The sequence below is a fragment of the Mirounga angustirostris genome, unplaced genomic scaffold (assembly GCF_029215605.1).
Source record: "Mirounga angustirostris isolate CCGP_5_RB_7025 unplaced genomic scaffold, mMirAng1.0.hap1 SCAF_15, whole genome shotgun sequence".
Lineage (NCBI taxonomy): Eukaryota > Metazoa > Chordata > Mammalia > Carnivora > Phocidae > Mirounga > Mirounga angustirostris.
In genome coordinates, this window is record NW_026991723.1 from 68,801,130 (window position 1) to 68,818,279 (window position 17,150).

The 17,150-nt window shown below is 43.5% G+C and overlaps 1 long non-coding RNA gene across 1 annotated transcript; it reads right to left on the minus strand.

Annotated features, from left to right (window-relative positions):
- Positions 1-1,916: 1,916 nt before the first annotated feature.
- LOC123849411 (uncharacterized) lies at positions 1,917-15,163 on the minus strand. The gene is made up of 4 exons (XR_008506671.2): positions 14,952-15,163; positions 13,621-13,701; positions 2,827-2,942; positions 1,917-2,234 (listed from the first exon to the last, which is right to left on the minus strand). It is a non-coding gene; the product is annotated as an uncharacterized LOC123849411 (long non-coding RNA).
- Positions 15,164-17,150: the final 1,987 nt, after the last annotated feature.

Genomic DNA, 17,150 nt, shown 5'->3' on the forward strand with positions numbered 1-17,150 from the left:
CCCACGGACTAGAATGCAGTCACATAGCCCCAGGTAAGCACAACAAAGGCAATTCGTTGCTGTAGTCTTGCCACAGCAGCAGAAGCAAGAGTCAATAGGTTGGATGAAGAGCTAGCCTGTTGCCCTGATACAGATCTGCAAGGATCCATATGGAAGATGATGTGAGAATCTGGCTCGAAGGGCACACAGTGGAGGTGTTGGAAGGAGGGCAGCAACACCTGCAGATCTGAGTTAAACCCGTGGTAACCAGCAAAGATGTAAAGAAGATGAGATGTTAGTCTCAGGTCTCAAAAGCTGCTTGCAGGAAACTTGTGAGCTGGGGAGTTGGACACAGGGCTGAGGTCCTAGAAGCCCAGGGCAATGGGGACCTGCCACATGCTGATAGTTCCAGGCAGAAACAAGAAGCTCAGCCACAGAGACAGTGGGACAAGCTTAGGGCTCAATAAAGGAACTGGTTAAAGAGCTCATCCTTGCATATTCTAAGTCTTTGAGGAAGATGACAGACATGTGGGAGGATAAGAGGTCTATGAGTAGGTACAAAAACCCTCTATGTGTGAAGGGGAGTGGCACGGGGGTTGGTAACTAACATCCCTGGGGTTAGGCAAAGAGCAGTGGGATTGCCTTAAAGAAGGAGGCGCAGAAGGAAAGAGTCAGACGATGTTCTGGACAGGTGAGTGGGAAGGTAGGAGGATCCCAAAGCCATTGATGGTCCTGAGGTGGAAGGGGTGAGAGGGCCTTCGCTTGAGAAGGCCATGGAGCAGGGCAGCTGCCCAGGGTCTGGGTCCAGGTGGGGCAGTGGAGGCTCTTACAGAGGCCCAGCACAGAGCTCCAAGGGGAGAATGGCCTGGCAGTGGGCCAGGGCTGAGCTGGGTGGGACTTGGAGAAAGTGGAGAGTACAGGTCCCCAGGTGGACCTTGGGCTGAGGGAGGCTATGAGCCCAGTGGGATGATCGATGCATTCCACCATATGTAAATTACACCGATTTATTAAAGAATGGAATAAAAGCTCCCAAGGGCAATTTTTCAAATTATGTAAATTACATAGAAAAGTATCAGCCACTTCCTCCCAAATGAAGAGGTTTGTGTTATATACACATTTCTGTAAAGGCATAAAATGTGAAGAAGATAAAATTACTTTAAAAATGTATATAAACTGCTAATAGGTGAGCAATAATGAATATTTTAAAAAGACCCGAGACTCAAAGAAACAAATCGTTCTGCTGCTCTTTTTCTCACTCACATTAGGCTTATCCGAGCTGGCAAATGTTTCAGCTCAGGTTGGAAATGCCCGACAGAGAAGTAGAAAGCGACTTTCATTGGGGGAAGGAAAAGGATGGCTTCTACTTTAAAGATTAAATTTCTATCTGGGAGCTGTAACAGCACTGTCAAATAATTATTATTGTTATTTTTACAAATCTATTTCCCTTTAAAACAAGTTGGGAAATTTCTGACTTAGTTTAAATGAGACCTCAATTCTCCCAGGCCTGATCAGCCACCTGAGGCAGGGTCTCCTGCTGGAAAAGTGCTGTGCTGAGTCATTAAAATGGCAGCTCCCACTGAGAGAAATAACGGAGCCAGATTCTCCAGGCAGAGCTGCTGAGCGGTAGGGGGAGGGAGGGAGGGAAGCTAATTTTTCCAGGCAGATCTGAATGCTTCTTTTTCTTAGGCACTCTTAGTCAATATTTATCTAGCTATTCACGGAATTATAACTAATCATTTATCTCTTTTCCTTTTCATTATATTTCTCTGCCTCTTTGTGGTATGCTGAACTTAAGCAACAGAAGGAAGTTCTGGCTTCTTCGTTGCACATCTGAAGACGTCAGAAGTTAAACTTCTGGCTGAGGCATAATCAAATTGTGTAACTCAGTTGGTGCAAGACCTATGAAAAATAAGCCTTATCCATCCCCCTCCTTCTGTGTGTGGATTTATAGAGAGTCAAACTTCAGGAAGTATGATTTGTTTTTCTAGAGTCTTTTTTATTTTTGTTTTTTGCCATGATACCATTTTGGGGTGTTACTAGCCCAGTCGTTCTCTGACTTTGGACATTAGAAGTTTCCCTGGGAGAAGAAATTTTGTTTGCCATTGTGAAGTGCAGCAGGATGCACTGCAGATGTCATCTTGACAGTAAAAGGTCGTCTCAACTTGCATTTCTCTAAGAATCCTGGAGGAGCCAAGGCCTTCGACCAAGCCCTTTTGGGGGCTGGGGGGAGACACCAAAGTGCTTGATCATAGTCCCTAGAGGACAAGAAGCCAGAGGATAAGACGTTAAAGGTGAAGCTCCCCGGGAAACACTGTGAAAGGCAGTTTGTGCACAGATGTTTTCTTGGGAAGGAAGTGAAGGGAGAAGGGTTGGGTGAGTGGAAGGGAGAGTCAAACTGGGATGCAGATCCAGTGGACCCTGGGGGAGCTCTGAAGTGACTCTTCGGTGAGGTCCAAGATGGAGAAGACAGGACTGGGCCTGTGTCCCACCCTGACCAGTGATCGGAAGGAGGCTTTCCCAGGGAGGAGCTACCTTGGGAGAGGCAGCTCCCTCTAGCTAAGGACCATTTCCGTAGATGGCAGGCATCACTCCCAGCAGCTGGGGGGAATCCGAGAGGCACATCCCAGCACCCACTATGGGACCACTCCTTCTGTACACAATGTTGACTGCTGAAGCCTTTCTTGGATGCTAAGTGACTCTTCTCTGTCATTTACATGATCCTTCCACCTCTATTGTCTAGTTTCATAAAGCATAATAAAATGCTAGATGGGAAAGGAACGTGATCTAATTCAACAGCCTCATTTTATACATGGAGAAACGGAGGTCAAGAGAGTAGAAATAACCTACCCGAGGTCCTGTAGTTGTAGCAGAGCTGGGGCTGGAATCCGGGTCTCTGACTTCCATGCACCCAAGCTCCTCCCACTCTCCAGGGCCACTGCTGCCATTTGATTCCCACAGCGCCCCTGAAGCCGAGGCAGGAGAGGCATTGCAGATGGTGATGAAACAGATACAGATAGAGATATATGAAGACGAAGGGACAACAAAGCTCACTCAGAGAGAAAGTGGAAAGATTCCCAGCCAAGTCCGTTTGCTGACAGAGCTGGTTCTCTGTCCACCACAGCACACTGAGGGCCTCTCCCACGGGGCCCCACCTCTATTCAGTTCAGCTCAATGATCTTTTTTTCTTAGCACATGGACATTGTGCTAGGTCCTGGTGATAAAAAGATTAATAAGCTACTATATCAATTTTCAATGAGTTTGCTGCACTTAAGTGGGAAAAAAAGAACACAACTGCAAATCAGTTCTCTGTCACTCAGGAAATGTTCTGTTAGAACTAAACAATGCGGGCCACTGGGTGGCTCAGTCGGTTAAGTATCTGCCTTTGGCTCAGGTCATGATCTCAGGGTCCTGGGATCGAGCCCGAATGGGGCTCCTTGCTCAGCGGGGAGCCTGCTTCTCTCTCTGCCTCTCTCCCCCACTTGGGCTCTTACACTCTCTCTCTCAAATAAATAAACAAAATCTTTAAAAAAGAACGAAACAATGCCATCAGGGTACGACAGATGACCCTAGCTCAGCCTCAGGGCTTCCTGGAAGAGGCATACCTGAAGGTGTTCACATTTGAATAAGAGACCCAACACCTCTCCACCTGATCTTCCTTGGCATTCCCTAGCTCAGGCAGTGGCTCCATCATCTACTCAGTAACCAGAGCTGGGGACCTATAAGAGGGGGCCAGAGCTTGGCTTTCTTCCTCCTTCACCCTACCTGCAACAAGCCATCTGCTGCTGAGGACTCATTAAGCTGTCTCCACACCTCCCACTAACCCTCACCTCTGACCTAGTTTATATACCATGACTTCTTAACTTGATGAGTAAAACGACCTCCTATCTGGTCTCCTGCCTCCAGTTTTGCTCTGCCCTTTCCTTTCTGCCTGTACCATCTTAATAGGGCAAATAGTGTCTCAGCCAATTCCTGTTAAAAATCTCACTGCGGTGCTCGCTTTGGCAGCACATATACTAAAAATCTTACTGCGACCCCACACAGCTTTCTCCTAACATGAAGGCCTTGACACTTCTAGGGTTTCAGATACTGCTCATTTGCCTGGAAAGCCCTGAACTGAATCCCCTCCTGCTCTTTCTTCAACGTGCTCCTCAGACACCACTTCCTCCAGGAAGCCTTCCCTGATGTCCCCATTGCACCCTGTGTTTAACTCAATTGAGCCTTTACCACACCCTTCTGGACTCATTGGTCTAGTTTCATGTCTCTCCGACTAAGCTGTGAGCTCCTGGAAGGTAGGAGGTTGTGTGTGGGGGTGGGGTAGGGAGTGCTTATTTGATGTGTATTCCAAGCCCCTGCACGTGGAAGTGGATTGGTGGTTGTGCAAGAGAGGCAATTTTGGGCAGCAGGAATAGCTTGAGCTAAGGCTTGATGGCATGCAATGATGGTGCACTTAGGTTTATATGACAAAAAGTATCATGGTAATGTAAAGCAGGAGACAGTAAATTTTTCCTATTATGGCCAGAGAGTACATATTTTAGGTTTTTCAGGCCAAGAGACAAAATTGAAGACACTGTGTTGGTACTTGTATAACCATCTATATGTAACTGTTCAGAAATGTACAAACTATTGTTAACTTTTGCTCTGGACTTGGCCAGATTTGGCCCGTGGGCTGTCATCTGCCAGCTGTTGCCACAGAGGATGAGTAGATGAGGTCCACAGTGAGGGAAGAGGCTGGAGAAGTAAGCAGTTGCCTGATGTGGAGAACTAAAACGGCAGGTGTAAGACCTCGGATTTGATTCTATCATCGATGGCAAGCCCTCAAAGGATTTTAGGCATGAGAGTGAGCTGATCGGATCTGTATTTTATAAAGACTCAGTTGTCTGGAAGGGAGAAGGAAGTACCTTCATCTGGGCAGGCAAAACTGCACCAACCCAGTCACCACCTTCTGACTCCAACACGCAGGCATCTCAGATGGATCCCAGCACCATCTGTTCTCCTGAATGAAGCAGTCCTGGAAGGAGCTCCCAAGACCATAATCTCTTATATCTTCCTATATGGACTCGGGGCCTTGGGTTGGGAGAACATGTGGAATGGATCACTTTCCTCTGCCCAAGGAGAATGAATCAGATCATTTATCACCAATGGGACAGGGCCCACGAAGAACATTTCCTGTGGATCTGCAGATCCAGTTCTGCCTGGATCTCCTCATGACAATGGTTATGTACCTGACCTTGACTTCACATCAGTCCCAACTCCCACACTTAGTTCCAAAACAGGTCTTAAATCACTCAGGAGCCAAGCCAAGCCAGGCTGAAAGAGGAAACAGCTTTGGCCAGGTCTGTGTTCCAGCACAGTCTACAGACATCAAAAACAAAGACAGGCTAAAATCTAATGAAATCACTCTCAAACAATGAAAGCAAGATGTTGACATCCTCTTCAGGGTCTGGCCCAAATTAAGATAGTAATGTCCACGGATAAGACAGGCAACTGAGTCAGAAGCCTTTCCAGGGGGAGGTCTTAGCCGCTAAATCAGATGATGGCAATTACTGGATATTACCCATTTGTGAGTTAAATGGTTATCTGCTTTGGGATGTCTGTTTTGACACTGTGAGGCCACCCCCAGAATGATTAACTTAACAAAGGCCTCTAGGGTGACCACACCCACTTTTATTGCCTATATTAACTTTCCTTTACACACTTCCCTCTAAGAAAGCGACCTTGAACCTGACTCTACTGACTGGCTGAGGTCGTGGTAAGCATACTTCACCATTGTCTTTCTGCTTCTGCATTCATATTCAACTTCCTATAGAGGAAATGCATTTTAGTGCTGATGTGAGATCCAATCTGTTAGCTCCAGGCTACAAGGAGACCAAATTAGTCATTCAAATGCTGAGTCTTCACCAACTCATTCCCTCCCATCCCCCCTCACTTGATTCAGGTAAAGTGGCTTCCTTAGGGTTCTGCAAAGATCCTCTGCAGATTATGTCACCAAGGAAGGACAGAGGTCAGCCTTGACCAATGTTCTCTCAAGAGCTTTTGGTTTTCTGAGTTCTGTTCAGAATTGGGCTTTAGAAACATGGCTAATATGTATTAAAACTTGAGATTGGCCAACTTCAAAAATTTCAAATTATCTTAAGAAAGCCATCATGAGAAGTGTCTACAATTCTCCCTGAGTAACCTACCCAATATTTTGATGGTCAAATATTTAAGATGAAATATAATAACAGGGCGCCTGGGTGGCTCAGAAGGTTAAGCATCTGTCTTCGGCTCAGGTCATGATCCCAGGGTCCTGGGATCGAGTCCCGCATCGGGCTCTCTGCTCCTTGGGAGCCTGCTTCTCCCTCTGCCTCTCTCTCTCTCTGTCTCTCATGAATAAATAAATAAAAATCTTAAAAAAAAAAAAAAGAAATATAATAACAAGTTGCTAGGTCCCTTAAGGATCTTATAGTCCAGACCCTCCTATTTTCACATTTAATATCAAACTTTCAAATGGGTATCCTGGTGGGGAATGTGACTGAGAGTTTGAATTAAATGGAATCTGGGTAAAATACTGTGACTATAGTAGATTATCCCACTAAACCCTTGTCTACTTGGTGACCTGCAGAGCATTTATTTATTTTGTGCTGCAGCAAGATTTCTTCTGTACATCTTCAAGGAGAAGACCTTGTCTGACTGGTTACATTTAGTTGGCGAGTCTTTCTCAGAATCACAGGGCTCTGGGAGTGAGAGGTATTATAGGACATTTGTAAAGGATTATTTCTGGATTGCTAAACCACTTAGTGACCTATTTTGAGGTTATCCGGTTAAGACCAGGGTACTATCCTAAGAGGAAGAGGAAGCTCCTGGGGTAAAGATAACCCAGACATCCCCCACACACCACTACCACCAGTCTCTCAAACCGTTTGAGAACCGGTGAAGGGAGGCCGGTGACCAGGTATTAGAATTCTGCCTTCACGAGATTTTGCTAAGTCCTTATTTTATACCCAGAGGTCAGCTTTGAGGGCCTGGGCATATATTATAGTAGGGTAAAAATGAAGAGAAAAGTCTACAATGCTCACTATCAAAAGCCTATATAAACGAGAGACCGGGTCCCCAACCCACAAATCGGAACTTCTGGCCTTAAGATAAGGAATCATTCATAAGTTTGGGGAATCTGTGCAGTGGGTCATGGGGCGCAGTGACTCAGAATGGGAACCTGCACTGGTTCGCACATCCTCCTGCTTCTGCGTCCACTGGCCGGTAGATGCAAGGAACCAACACGTAGGAAATACGTGGGAGATGATAATCACTGCACCCGCTATGCCAGGCTCAGCCCACCATCCAACGTCACCCCGAATGTAGGAGGGAGATTGTTTTTAGTATGTGAGTTCAACACCAGAATTCACCTGATGCAGGAAAATGCTGAACGCCACTTGCTGGGAGAAGGCTGTCAACCACAGGAAGTACAGAAGTCCGAGAAAACCCCAAAGTGGAGATTGTGGCTTCTGCCTGGCAGATGCAACTGTGTTGGACTCTGTGGGGGTAGCTCTCCTAACCAGATCTCTGGACGGTCCAATATTTCACAGAATCACCGTGACTTCCCCTGGGCTCCTTTCCTGCCGCTGAACACATGCAAGGGCCTGAGTCTCTCTCACCTGAGTTAGGGAGCTGTCCTCGGTAGTCAGCTCTTTTGTACTCTCTGTGTCACCCCAGACTCTGCAGCACTGGTTCCCCTTTCAGACGTCTCTTGGTGCCTCAGCTTGGGATCCTAACTTGAACGAAGGTCATAACCAAGAGCTCTGGTAGACAAAGGCCCTGACCACGGCCCCACAGACTGGCCAGGGCAGGATGGGCCATTGTGGGAGCGTAGCCATCACTTAGCTTGGCAACTTTGCCGTCCCCCTGAAGGAATGTCACCAACACCCGATCTTTCTAGACCTTGCAAGACAAAAATCTAGTCACTGCCTGAGGGCACCTCCAGCTACACCACCTGGCAGTCATCGACTCTGAGGGGCACTGCATCATCTCTTGGTATAGGAAAGAAGCTACATTTTGGAGCTGGCTCGGTTTGCCCAAGTGGCCCTGAGTTTGGAATGGAGGGAGTGGACACAACTCTGACACAGCATGAAGATGAGAAGGCAGGTGGAGAGCAGAGCAGTTCTGTTGCTTTGCAATGATGGCAAGCATGTGTCAAGTGTTTAATACGGGACAGGCATTGTCTAAGCATGTAGGACGAAGTCATTGGAGCCTCCCAACAATCAGACAAGGTAGCTACTGTTTTTGTTCCTACTTTATAAATAAGAAAAGTGAGGCACTGAGCAGTGAAAGAATGTGATGCAGGTAGTGAGGGTCCGTTGGGGAGCCAACCCCTGGCTGGTGGCTCTCGCACCCCTACTGCTATGCGATCCACCCCGCTGTGAGGACTCTATTTCACCTCTACCACAGAATCTTTCCAAGTATTCTAGAGCTTTACTAGCCCCACTTGACACAGAAGAAGTTGAGTTTCAGAGAGGTTAAGTAATTTGTCCAAAAAGCAAACGGGTAGACAGTACCCAAGCAGGGATTTTAATCCCTGCCTCCAAAGCCCACACTCCTCGCCCAGCCACCCCCTACCATACAGCACACTCAATAGGTTCATTTTCCAGAAGTTTTGAAGCCAATGAGGATGAGAGAGAGACAGGGGCGGGGCGGGGGGAGGGAGAGCAACTGAGAAGGGAGGGAAAAAAATGGCTATTTAGGGAACAATTAAATTAATGAAATATTTATTTTTCACACATGTTCCGGATCTGAAGTTATATTGCATGAGGTTGGGGACATAAAAACATATTATGTGTTACTTGTTTGCAAATCAAATGTCCATGCCTCATTCACTTAATGACATAAAAGCCTAGAAAAGGAATGAAACAAACTGGGACAATTTAAAAATAAACAAAAAAATAAGCCCCTAAGGGGATGCAAAAAACCCCAAAACATGTTTTCCGCTCATTTAAAAAAATGGTCATGGTTTCTCCTCTTTGGTTGTTAAGGGCTCTGCAGCAATCACAGACAATTTGCCGTTGACCGGTTGGGAGAAAGGACTTTGGCCCCACTGTGCAGCCTCCCTGCCTCACCCACAAAGGGTGGCACACTCCGGGGAGCTACTGCCATTCATCAAATGGGATCGGCTTTTAGACTCAGCTTTTAGAGCCACCCCACGGGGAAGAGTAATTGTTCCTCATGGTCTCAAGGGAAGACATCAGTTTGGCGGTGACAGTCTCCGAATCGCATGCATAATTGTTCTGAGGGAAGTATTATAGGACCAACAAAAAAGAAATCTGTGCTGTATTATTTTGCAGGTTCCAACTGGTTGGATATAAAACAAAACAAAAAAGAAATTACATACTTGATGCGAAATTAGAGCATTTAACATTTCTGTTTCTTTTAGACATTTTAATCTATTCCTCCATGAGGATAGCTAATGGTTGTCTAAAAAGCTTTTGCCACTTTCCTACTGCATGTTAAGATGCCTATTTTCTTTAGCTGGTCCTTCCAACAAAACCATGTTCATTTTGTTCTTAGGATTTATTTCCAAGGATACAGTTCTTAGAGTAATTTAGGAATTATCCAAAGAATTATTAAAGGATTTAAGAGTCTTAATATAGCAGTATTAATTTACTAAGGGATCCTTCAGGAAATTTTTTTGAAGGTCTGGTGGTGAGAAAAATCTTAGAAAAAAATATCAGAGCCATAGGCTTCGAAATAATTAATAATAAGAGAGATGGAGAAATATAATTGTTCTAAAAAGAAGTTTTTTCATATACAAATGTATATGTGTGTAGATTACACTTACGTCAGGCAAATTCCCTTGATAGCATTGGGCTAATATTTTTCCCCAAATACATTATATTTTTCCATCATTATGAAGAGATCCATGATGTGTAAGGTGATCCACAAGGAAGGGTGATGGGCTTGTTCATGAACACTTTTTCTATTTACAGTTCTACTCCTAAAGCTAATTCAGTTCTCCTTTGATCCTAGGCCTAATAATAAGAACTATTTGGGTTTGAAAAGTCATATTTAATATCAGAAAACCAGTCTTTTAAGTATTTCCGTGTGCTAGCTACTGCTGAATGAGCCAGATGGTCTTAATTAAACAATCCACTCTGAGCCTAGAAGAGTAACCAGAAGTACAATCTGACACTCTGTCGAGTGTTCTTCCCCCTTGTGCACGTTCGAGTGTTTTCATCCATAACGTATGAGGTGCTTCGTCGTCCCTCACATGTCACCCAGTAATGAGCGGGACATAGAAATTCTTCTCCACAGAGCATTTCTATAATCTGCGGGAAAGTGCTGTGAAAGCTATGAATGTGGGAGCAAGAGTCCAGAAGGCATGCTCCAGTGTGAAAGAGGATTCATAACTCGCCTTCGAAGGTGGCAGCTCTGTTACCTGGCCAGCCTTCTCTTTCACAGAACACCAGGGGGTATTTTAGAGATAGCATCTGGGGCGGAGCGGAACTGTGGGAAGAGAGAGGGTGGCTACCTTTCCCTTGATACAAAAGGAGAGAAAAGAAGGACCCCTTACAGGTGGGCAATAGAAAGAGGACCAAAGGGAGGGGAGATGTCTGAACTTGGGGTTCCAGGCCGAATGCTGCTTAATGTATGTGCCAACCCCCTTTGTTCATTACACAAGGAACAGATTGCTCACAAATGCTGTCGGACGTGTGAATTCTACAGAGGAATTCAGAGAAGAGGACAGAGAGCTAATGTCCTGGTTACAGTCTCATGAAATCAATACAAGTAGCCATCCCAACCCCCCAGATCTGCAGGCTTAAAAAATGAGTTGAAAAGCTGCGAATGGTGTTCTGCTTTCTCAAAAATGAATGGCAGAGTATTGACCCCAGATTCTTCCCAAGTAACTCAAGAGGAGGATCTATTTTATACTGAAAGTGTTAGAGATTAAAAAAAAAAAAGCATATCATTATAAATTTATTTAAACCCATAGAGTGTACAACACAGAGCATGAACCCGAATCTAAATCATGGACTCTGAGTGGGAATGACGTGTCAGTGTAGGTCCATTAAATACATCACCGTGGTGGGGGATGTTGATAACAGCCATGCACCTGTATGAAAAATCTCTGTACTTTCTGCTCACTTTTGCTGTGAACCTAACACTGCTCTAAAAATAAACTCTATTTTTTAAAAAAGCAGCCTCTGCCTTTACCTTAATTGACTTTGTTTCATACTATTTCTCATAGCATTTATATTATGAATGGCTAATGTTTTTAATTATTTATTATTTGATTTGTTTTTCTCTCTCTCACAACAGTGTAAGAGAGGGACTTTGTCTTTTTTACCATTGTATTTCCAGTACTTGGAAGATGTTTGGTACTTCGTAGGTGCTCAATAATATTTTTTGAACAAACAGATAAATGATAGTAAGACCATCAATATATGTGATCCCAAATGAATGATCTTTGGTAGAATTCAATGATTTGGTAGGCATATGACCACAAGCAAATCACTTCCTGTCTCCGGGCCTCATTTTCCAAGTTGTCCAATAAAGAGTTTTGTCTAAATCAGCAGTGAGAAATCCTTGAAGAATCCACATGAAGAATACATGTGGCCACCTAGTTACACAGATGATCTAATTTGTGTGTTAATTTATGATAAGCAATATCATCTTTGATCTAATTTACGCATGAAGTTAGAAACTAGAAAGCTGTTTCCTTGTTGCAATTTCTCCAGTATGAACAGAAATTAACATCTTAGTGACTAAAAGACAGTGCCAAATTTTTCACTGGCATTTTTCTATTTAATAAGCAGCTAACTTGAGTTATTAAAATATACATTTCTCCACAGGAACCAATAAAACTATTTTTTTTCATTCTGACTGACAGAAAAACTGTGCATACCTTTTTTCCCCTCAGTTGGTCCTGGTGCAAAATAAAAAGGTTGCTGATACTTTGGTAGGCTCTCTCTTTTCGGAGATAAATGACTAAGGTTTATCAAAGTGGACTTGGAGGTGGTATGCAGCCAATAAATCTCAATTAGTCTACGGTAACTCTGTACTACCGTTACAAATCAGGGGCTCATAACTAAATCCCCTGGAACAATTGTGCCTCCTACATTTCATTAACTGTAAGGTAACGGTAAAACATCTATTCTTCTTTAAGGTGACAGGAAGAGGGGTCGAAGAGACAGTTGGCAGAAACTTGTTTCTTTGTTTTAACTCTATATTTGAAGACTCTTGCTCTGTGAACTTTCTTTATGGATTCTGAACTTCACGTGTAATTAAATCTCCAAAGACTAGAATGATGATTGGCAAGTTGCCACTCTAGAAAATATGGTTGATTGAACAATACATTTCCAATTGTTCCTCTTCCAAGTCCTACTAAACACAGCCATCATGATACTCTACCCAAGCCTAGATCTGATCATATTGCTTTCCTGCTCAGACACCCATGAAATCTCCCCAACACCTGGAAAATCCAACCTGGGGTTTTAGCATGGCCTTTGATGCTTCTGGTCTTCGCAGAATGAGTGCTCTCCTCAAACTTCATGAGGCTCTGAATGGATCCTAGATGTTCCTCCTTCCTTGTGTCTCCTCCCTTGCTCCAGACTGAACATCCCTCTCTGTCCCCTCACCCCTGCCAATACTCCAGAAATTCATTGAAGTGCCCTCCTTTTCTGGAAATCTTCCTATAGACCTATAATCACACATTCACTTAAGTGTTTTCTATCTCTCAGATTGACAGTGACTCATTTTGCCTTCTAATAGATGTAATTATTTGTATCTTATTACCCTTTCAAGACTATAGGCTTCCTAAAGCCCGGAACCAATTCTCATTTATCTGATTCCCAAACGACATTCTTTCCACTGCTCTAAACTGCTTCCTTCCTTAGGAGGAGCAGCTCAGCCACTTGGAAGGAGTGTGTCTCCTCGAATAGGAAACATTCCCCCAGTGCTGTAACTTCTCTTTAACATATAGGTGGCCCTTAAGTCAGTCTCCTGTCGTCCATTAAAGAAAGACTGTGAGTCACAAGAGCAACACCCCTACCCTCCCACCCCCCACCGTGAGGCCAGCACATGGTAAGAATGCCCAGTAAAGACTGTCTAAACCAGCCCATCCCCCTAGCTGAGCAAATGCATTTGCAATCCAGAAAGGGCTGGAGGGGGTCCTCTTGTTGTCCCCTTGGCAATTGTATAGTTTCCTGCAGCTGCTGTAACTAATTACTATGAACCGGATGACTTATAACAATAGAAATTTGTTCGCTCACAGTTCAGAGACCAAAAGTCCAAAATCAAGGTGTCTACACGCTCTCTCCAAAGGCTACAGGGGAGTCCTTCCTTGTGTCTTCCCTAACATCAGGTGGTTACAAGCAGCCTTAGTGTTCCTTGGCTCATAACTGCATCACTCCTACCCATGATCCTCACCTGGTGCTCGCCCTGCATGTCTCCTGTCTCTGTGTCTCTTCTCTTTTATAAGCACACCGGTCATACCAGATTAAACCCAATCATTTCAACTTGATTACATCTGCACAAACCCATCTTCCAAATAAGCTCATGTTCACAATTCCTGGGGGTTAGGACTTGAGCATACCTTTCTGGGGGACACAATCCAACCCACCACAGCATCCAACCTCCCTCCCCCTTGTAAAGCTTACTACTCACAGAGTTACGTACATCATTGTTTGTGGTCCTGCGGATGAGCTTCAATCTCCCATTCTCCACTTTCCTGTCCAGAGACAACACTAAAACCAAAACCTTTGAAGAAAAGCAATGATTCCTTTTTAAAAAATAGAGCTATCGTTTTTAGATTATTATCTTTAATTGTGGCAAAATATATATAACATAAAATTTACCATCTCCACCATTTATAACTGTGCAGTTCGGGGGCATTAGGTACATTCACATGGCTGTGCAACCATCACCACCATCAACACTCAGAACTCTTTTCATCTTGTAAAACTAAAAACTCCATACCCATTAAACAACTTGCCATTCCCCTCCCCCTTGATGGTTCTATTAAATGCAGAATCAATCACAAATGACTGATCATTGAGTTGCTTTAACCCAAGGTTTTGATTATATATAATATACACAATACAGTGATTATATATATATATATGTATATATATATACAGACACACATACACTGATTTTATTTATATATATACACACACACACACATACAGTGATTAGAAGTAAAATAATAGTCTGGTGATAAAGTCACCACTAGAGGTAGGTATAATAAGCTAGTCTGGTGCAATTGAGAAGAGTTTTATGCTGCTTGTCCCAGAATGTGACCCAATTCCCTCATTTGACTGACGAAATTATTGCCTAAGCAAAAGTGACTAGGGCCCCTTGGGGATATTTGTGGTAAGCCCTCATGGGAAGGTCTTACTGGCCCTATTTGAAAGTGCATTCAAATCAACGTTACATTTGTTTATAGCTCTTATCTGTGCCAGACATTACTCTAAGCACCGGGACACGGAAATAATACATTCCCAGCTTCCAGAGCTCAAGTCTTTAGGAGATAGAGATAGTTAATACCAGGAATATCTGGTATTTTTCTTTTTTTAAATAGAGCTTTTCTATCTTTAAATATTTTTTTTTTTAAAGGATGCTACATGTCAACTGTACTTCAATTAAAAAAAAAAAAAAAGGATGTTAAAATCTTCCTTTGGGCAACTTCCTCTTCTTTACTCCTCTGCCTCATCAGTCCCAAACCCCTGGTATTGTACTTTTTAAATATTTTTCATCGGGGATCGGCTTTGCAAGGAAGGATGAAGTGTTTGTGGGCATTAAGGAGATGCTGGAAAACACAGATCTGAAGTTCAGGAGAGTTCTGTGTTGGAAGAAAGGTTTGAGAGCAGTTAGCTGGAATTGGTCAGAGGACAGCTAGTGGAATTGTTCCCCATGAGTGTCCTATCTAGTGCTTCTGCAGCTTTTCCTGGCCTGGGGGAGTGTGCACTCCTTCCCAAAAGTGTACCGCCCAGAAGATTGTAGTATACCCTTTTCCAAGAAGCTCTTGGACATCCCGAATCTTCTCTTTCTCTGCTTATTCTTAGCTGTTGATATTCGGTCCTCGGTCCTTTTTTGATGGTCACTTTATACTGTCTTCCTGGTCCATCTCATACAATCCCGTGGCTGAAATTACCGTATATAATCTGATGAGTTCAAAACGTAAATTACCAATACAGACTTCACTCCCCAACCTTAAAACCACAGATCCAATTGCTTGGGGGCATTTTCACTTAGAACTTCTACTGGCATAATTCTTGAGCAGGTCTAAAAGTTACCTATCTCCCACTGCCAAATCTCTCCATCCCATGCTGTGCTCTGTGTGTGTGGGTGTCTGTGTGTGTGTGTTATCTTGATGAATCGCACTGACATCCATGCCTTTTTTTCCCCTCTCTTTATCAGTGAGACATGGAGGGAGAACAACATAACTCAGAGCTTCAGGATTCTCAATGCTTTTGGAATTAGATCGTCTTAAATTCAGGGATATGTAAGAACACATTAAAGATTAACAACACACTCTCCAATTCCCATGCCCTTAATGTTGTGTTCCCCAATTGCAGCAGTGCATCAGAAATTAGGCAAGATTGAGATGTGTATAGACTACCATTCCAAGAATAGGCATGCTAGGAAAAAACAAAACAGATCAATATTCTATACTCCAAAGCCAGGATTTTCAGAGCTGTTTACTAGTGAGGCAGTGACTTTTAGTCCTTAATTTGATTAATGGGTTTTAGTGACTATCTATAGCTAACGAGAAGACCAAGAAAAAATGTCTTTATATAGCTTGCGGGATTTTGTCAATTTGATTCCTTATACTTTTCAATGTTGGATAAAATAAGGCAAGCTGGACAAGAATTATCTGGTGGGGCTAATTTATTTGGATGATGCACTTGTTTCTGGTATGAACTTGGTGGAATGTACCACTGGAGGAAAGTATATCTAATATTGCTCTTTGATATTATTCTGTTTGATCTCACTCAATGATGTTGAATATTAAGTGTCACAAGAACTACCTTAAACAATTGATTCTACCCTTCCAATTACAGAAATTTAAAGATGCTCCTGGAGTTCCATGGAGGAGATTTTGAAAAATGATTCCAGAATTATGAAACCATAAATGAGTTTATTCAGAGCTATCAGGTCAAACACCCAGAAGCAATGAGGACCAGAGCCCTGGCCTCTGCATCATCAGACCGGAAGGCTATGGCCAGGCCTTCAGGCCCCTGGTGGATCATTTGAACTTCGTGGGTCCTGGGTTTCCTTTTAGGATAATAAAAATGTTTTGGAACTAGATACAACATTATGAATGTACTAAGTGCCTCTGAATTGCTTACTTTAAAATGGTTAATTTTATGATGCATAAATTTCACCTCAGTTATATGTTTAGAAAGTCCTGTCAATTGATAATGGTTGAATTCTCCTGCTCCAACAACTTCCTAGTTCTTTGGCAATAAATCCCCAATGCATTACCATGTGTCATAAGACACTACAAATCCAGCCCTGCCTACTCCTCTCACCTCTCTTTGCCCTCATGGCTGCTTGCTGTATGCTAGTCACACGGTGTTTTGGGTTCTTAAACACAGCGAGTTTGTATTCTTTTCTTTTTTTTTTTTTAATGTTTTATTTATTTATTTAAGAGAGAGAGAGAGAAAGAGAGCACACACAAGCAGGGGGCGGGGGGAGGAGCAGGGGGAGAGGGACAAGCAGACTCCACACCAAGCTTGGAGCCTGACTAGGGGCTCAATCTCACGACTCTGAGATAATGACCTGAGCGGAAATCAAGAGTCAGACGTTCCACTGACTGAGCCACCCAGGCGCCCCTCAGGGTTTTTGCATGAGCTATTCCCTCTTCCCAGGATGCCCTCCCCTTGGCTTTGTGCAGGACCATCATTTTCTTACCACACAGGTCCCAGCTCAAAGCCACTTCCTCGGAGAAGTGTCCCCTAATGATCACATCTAAATCTGTCTCTCCTTAGGCACTATCATTCCACTTGGGTTTGTTTCCTCTTGACCACTTATACCATACAAAATTATTTTTCATTCATTTTTTACTCATTTACTATCTGTTTCTCTCCACTAGAAAGTACATTTCGAATGAAGAGGAATTTTGTAGATTCTGTTCATTTCTCCATCCCCACTGACTGACACATGAAGGCATCAAAGATTTTTTGCTGCAGCAGGGTGCCTGG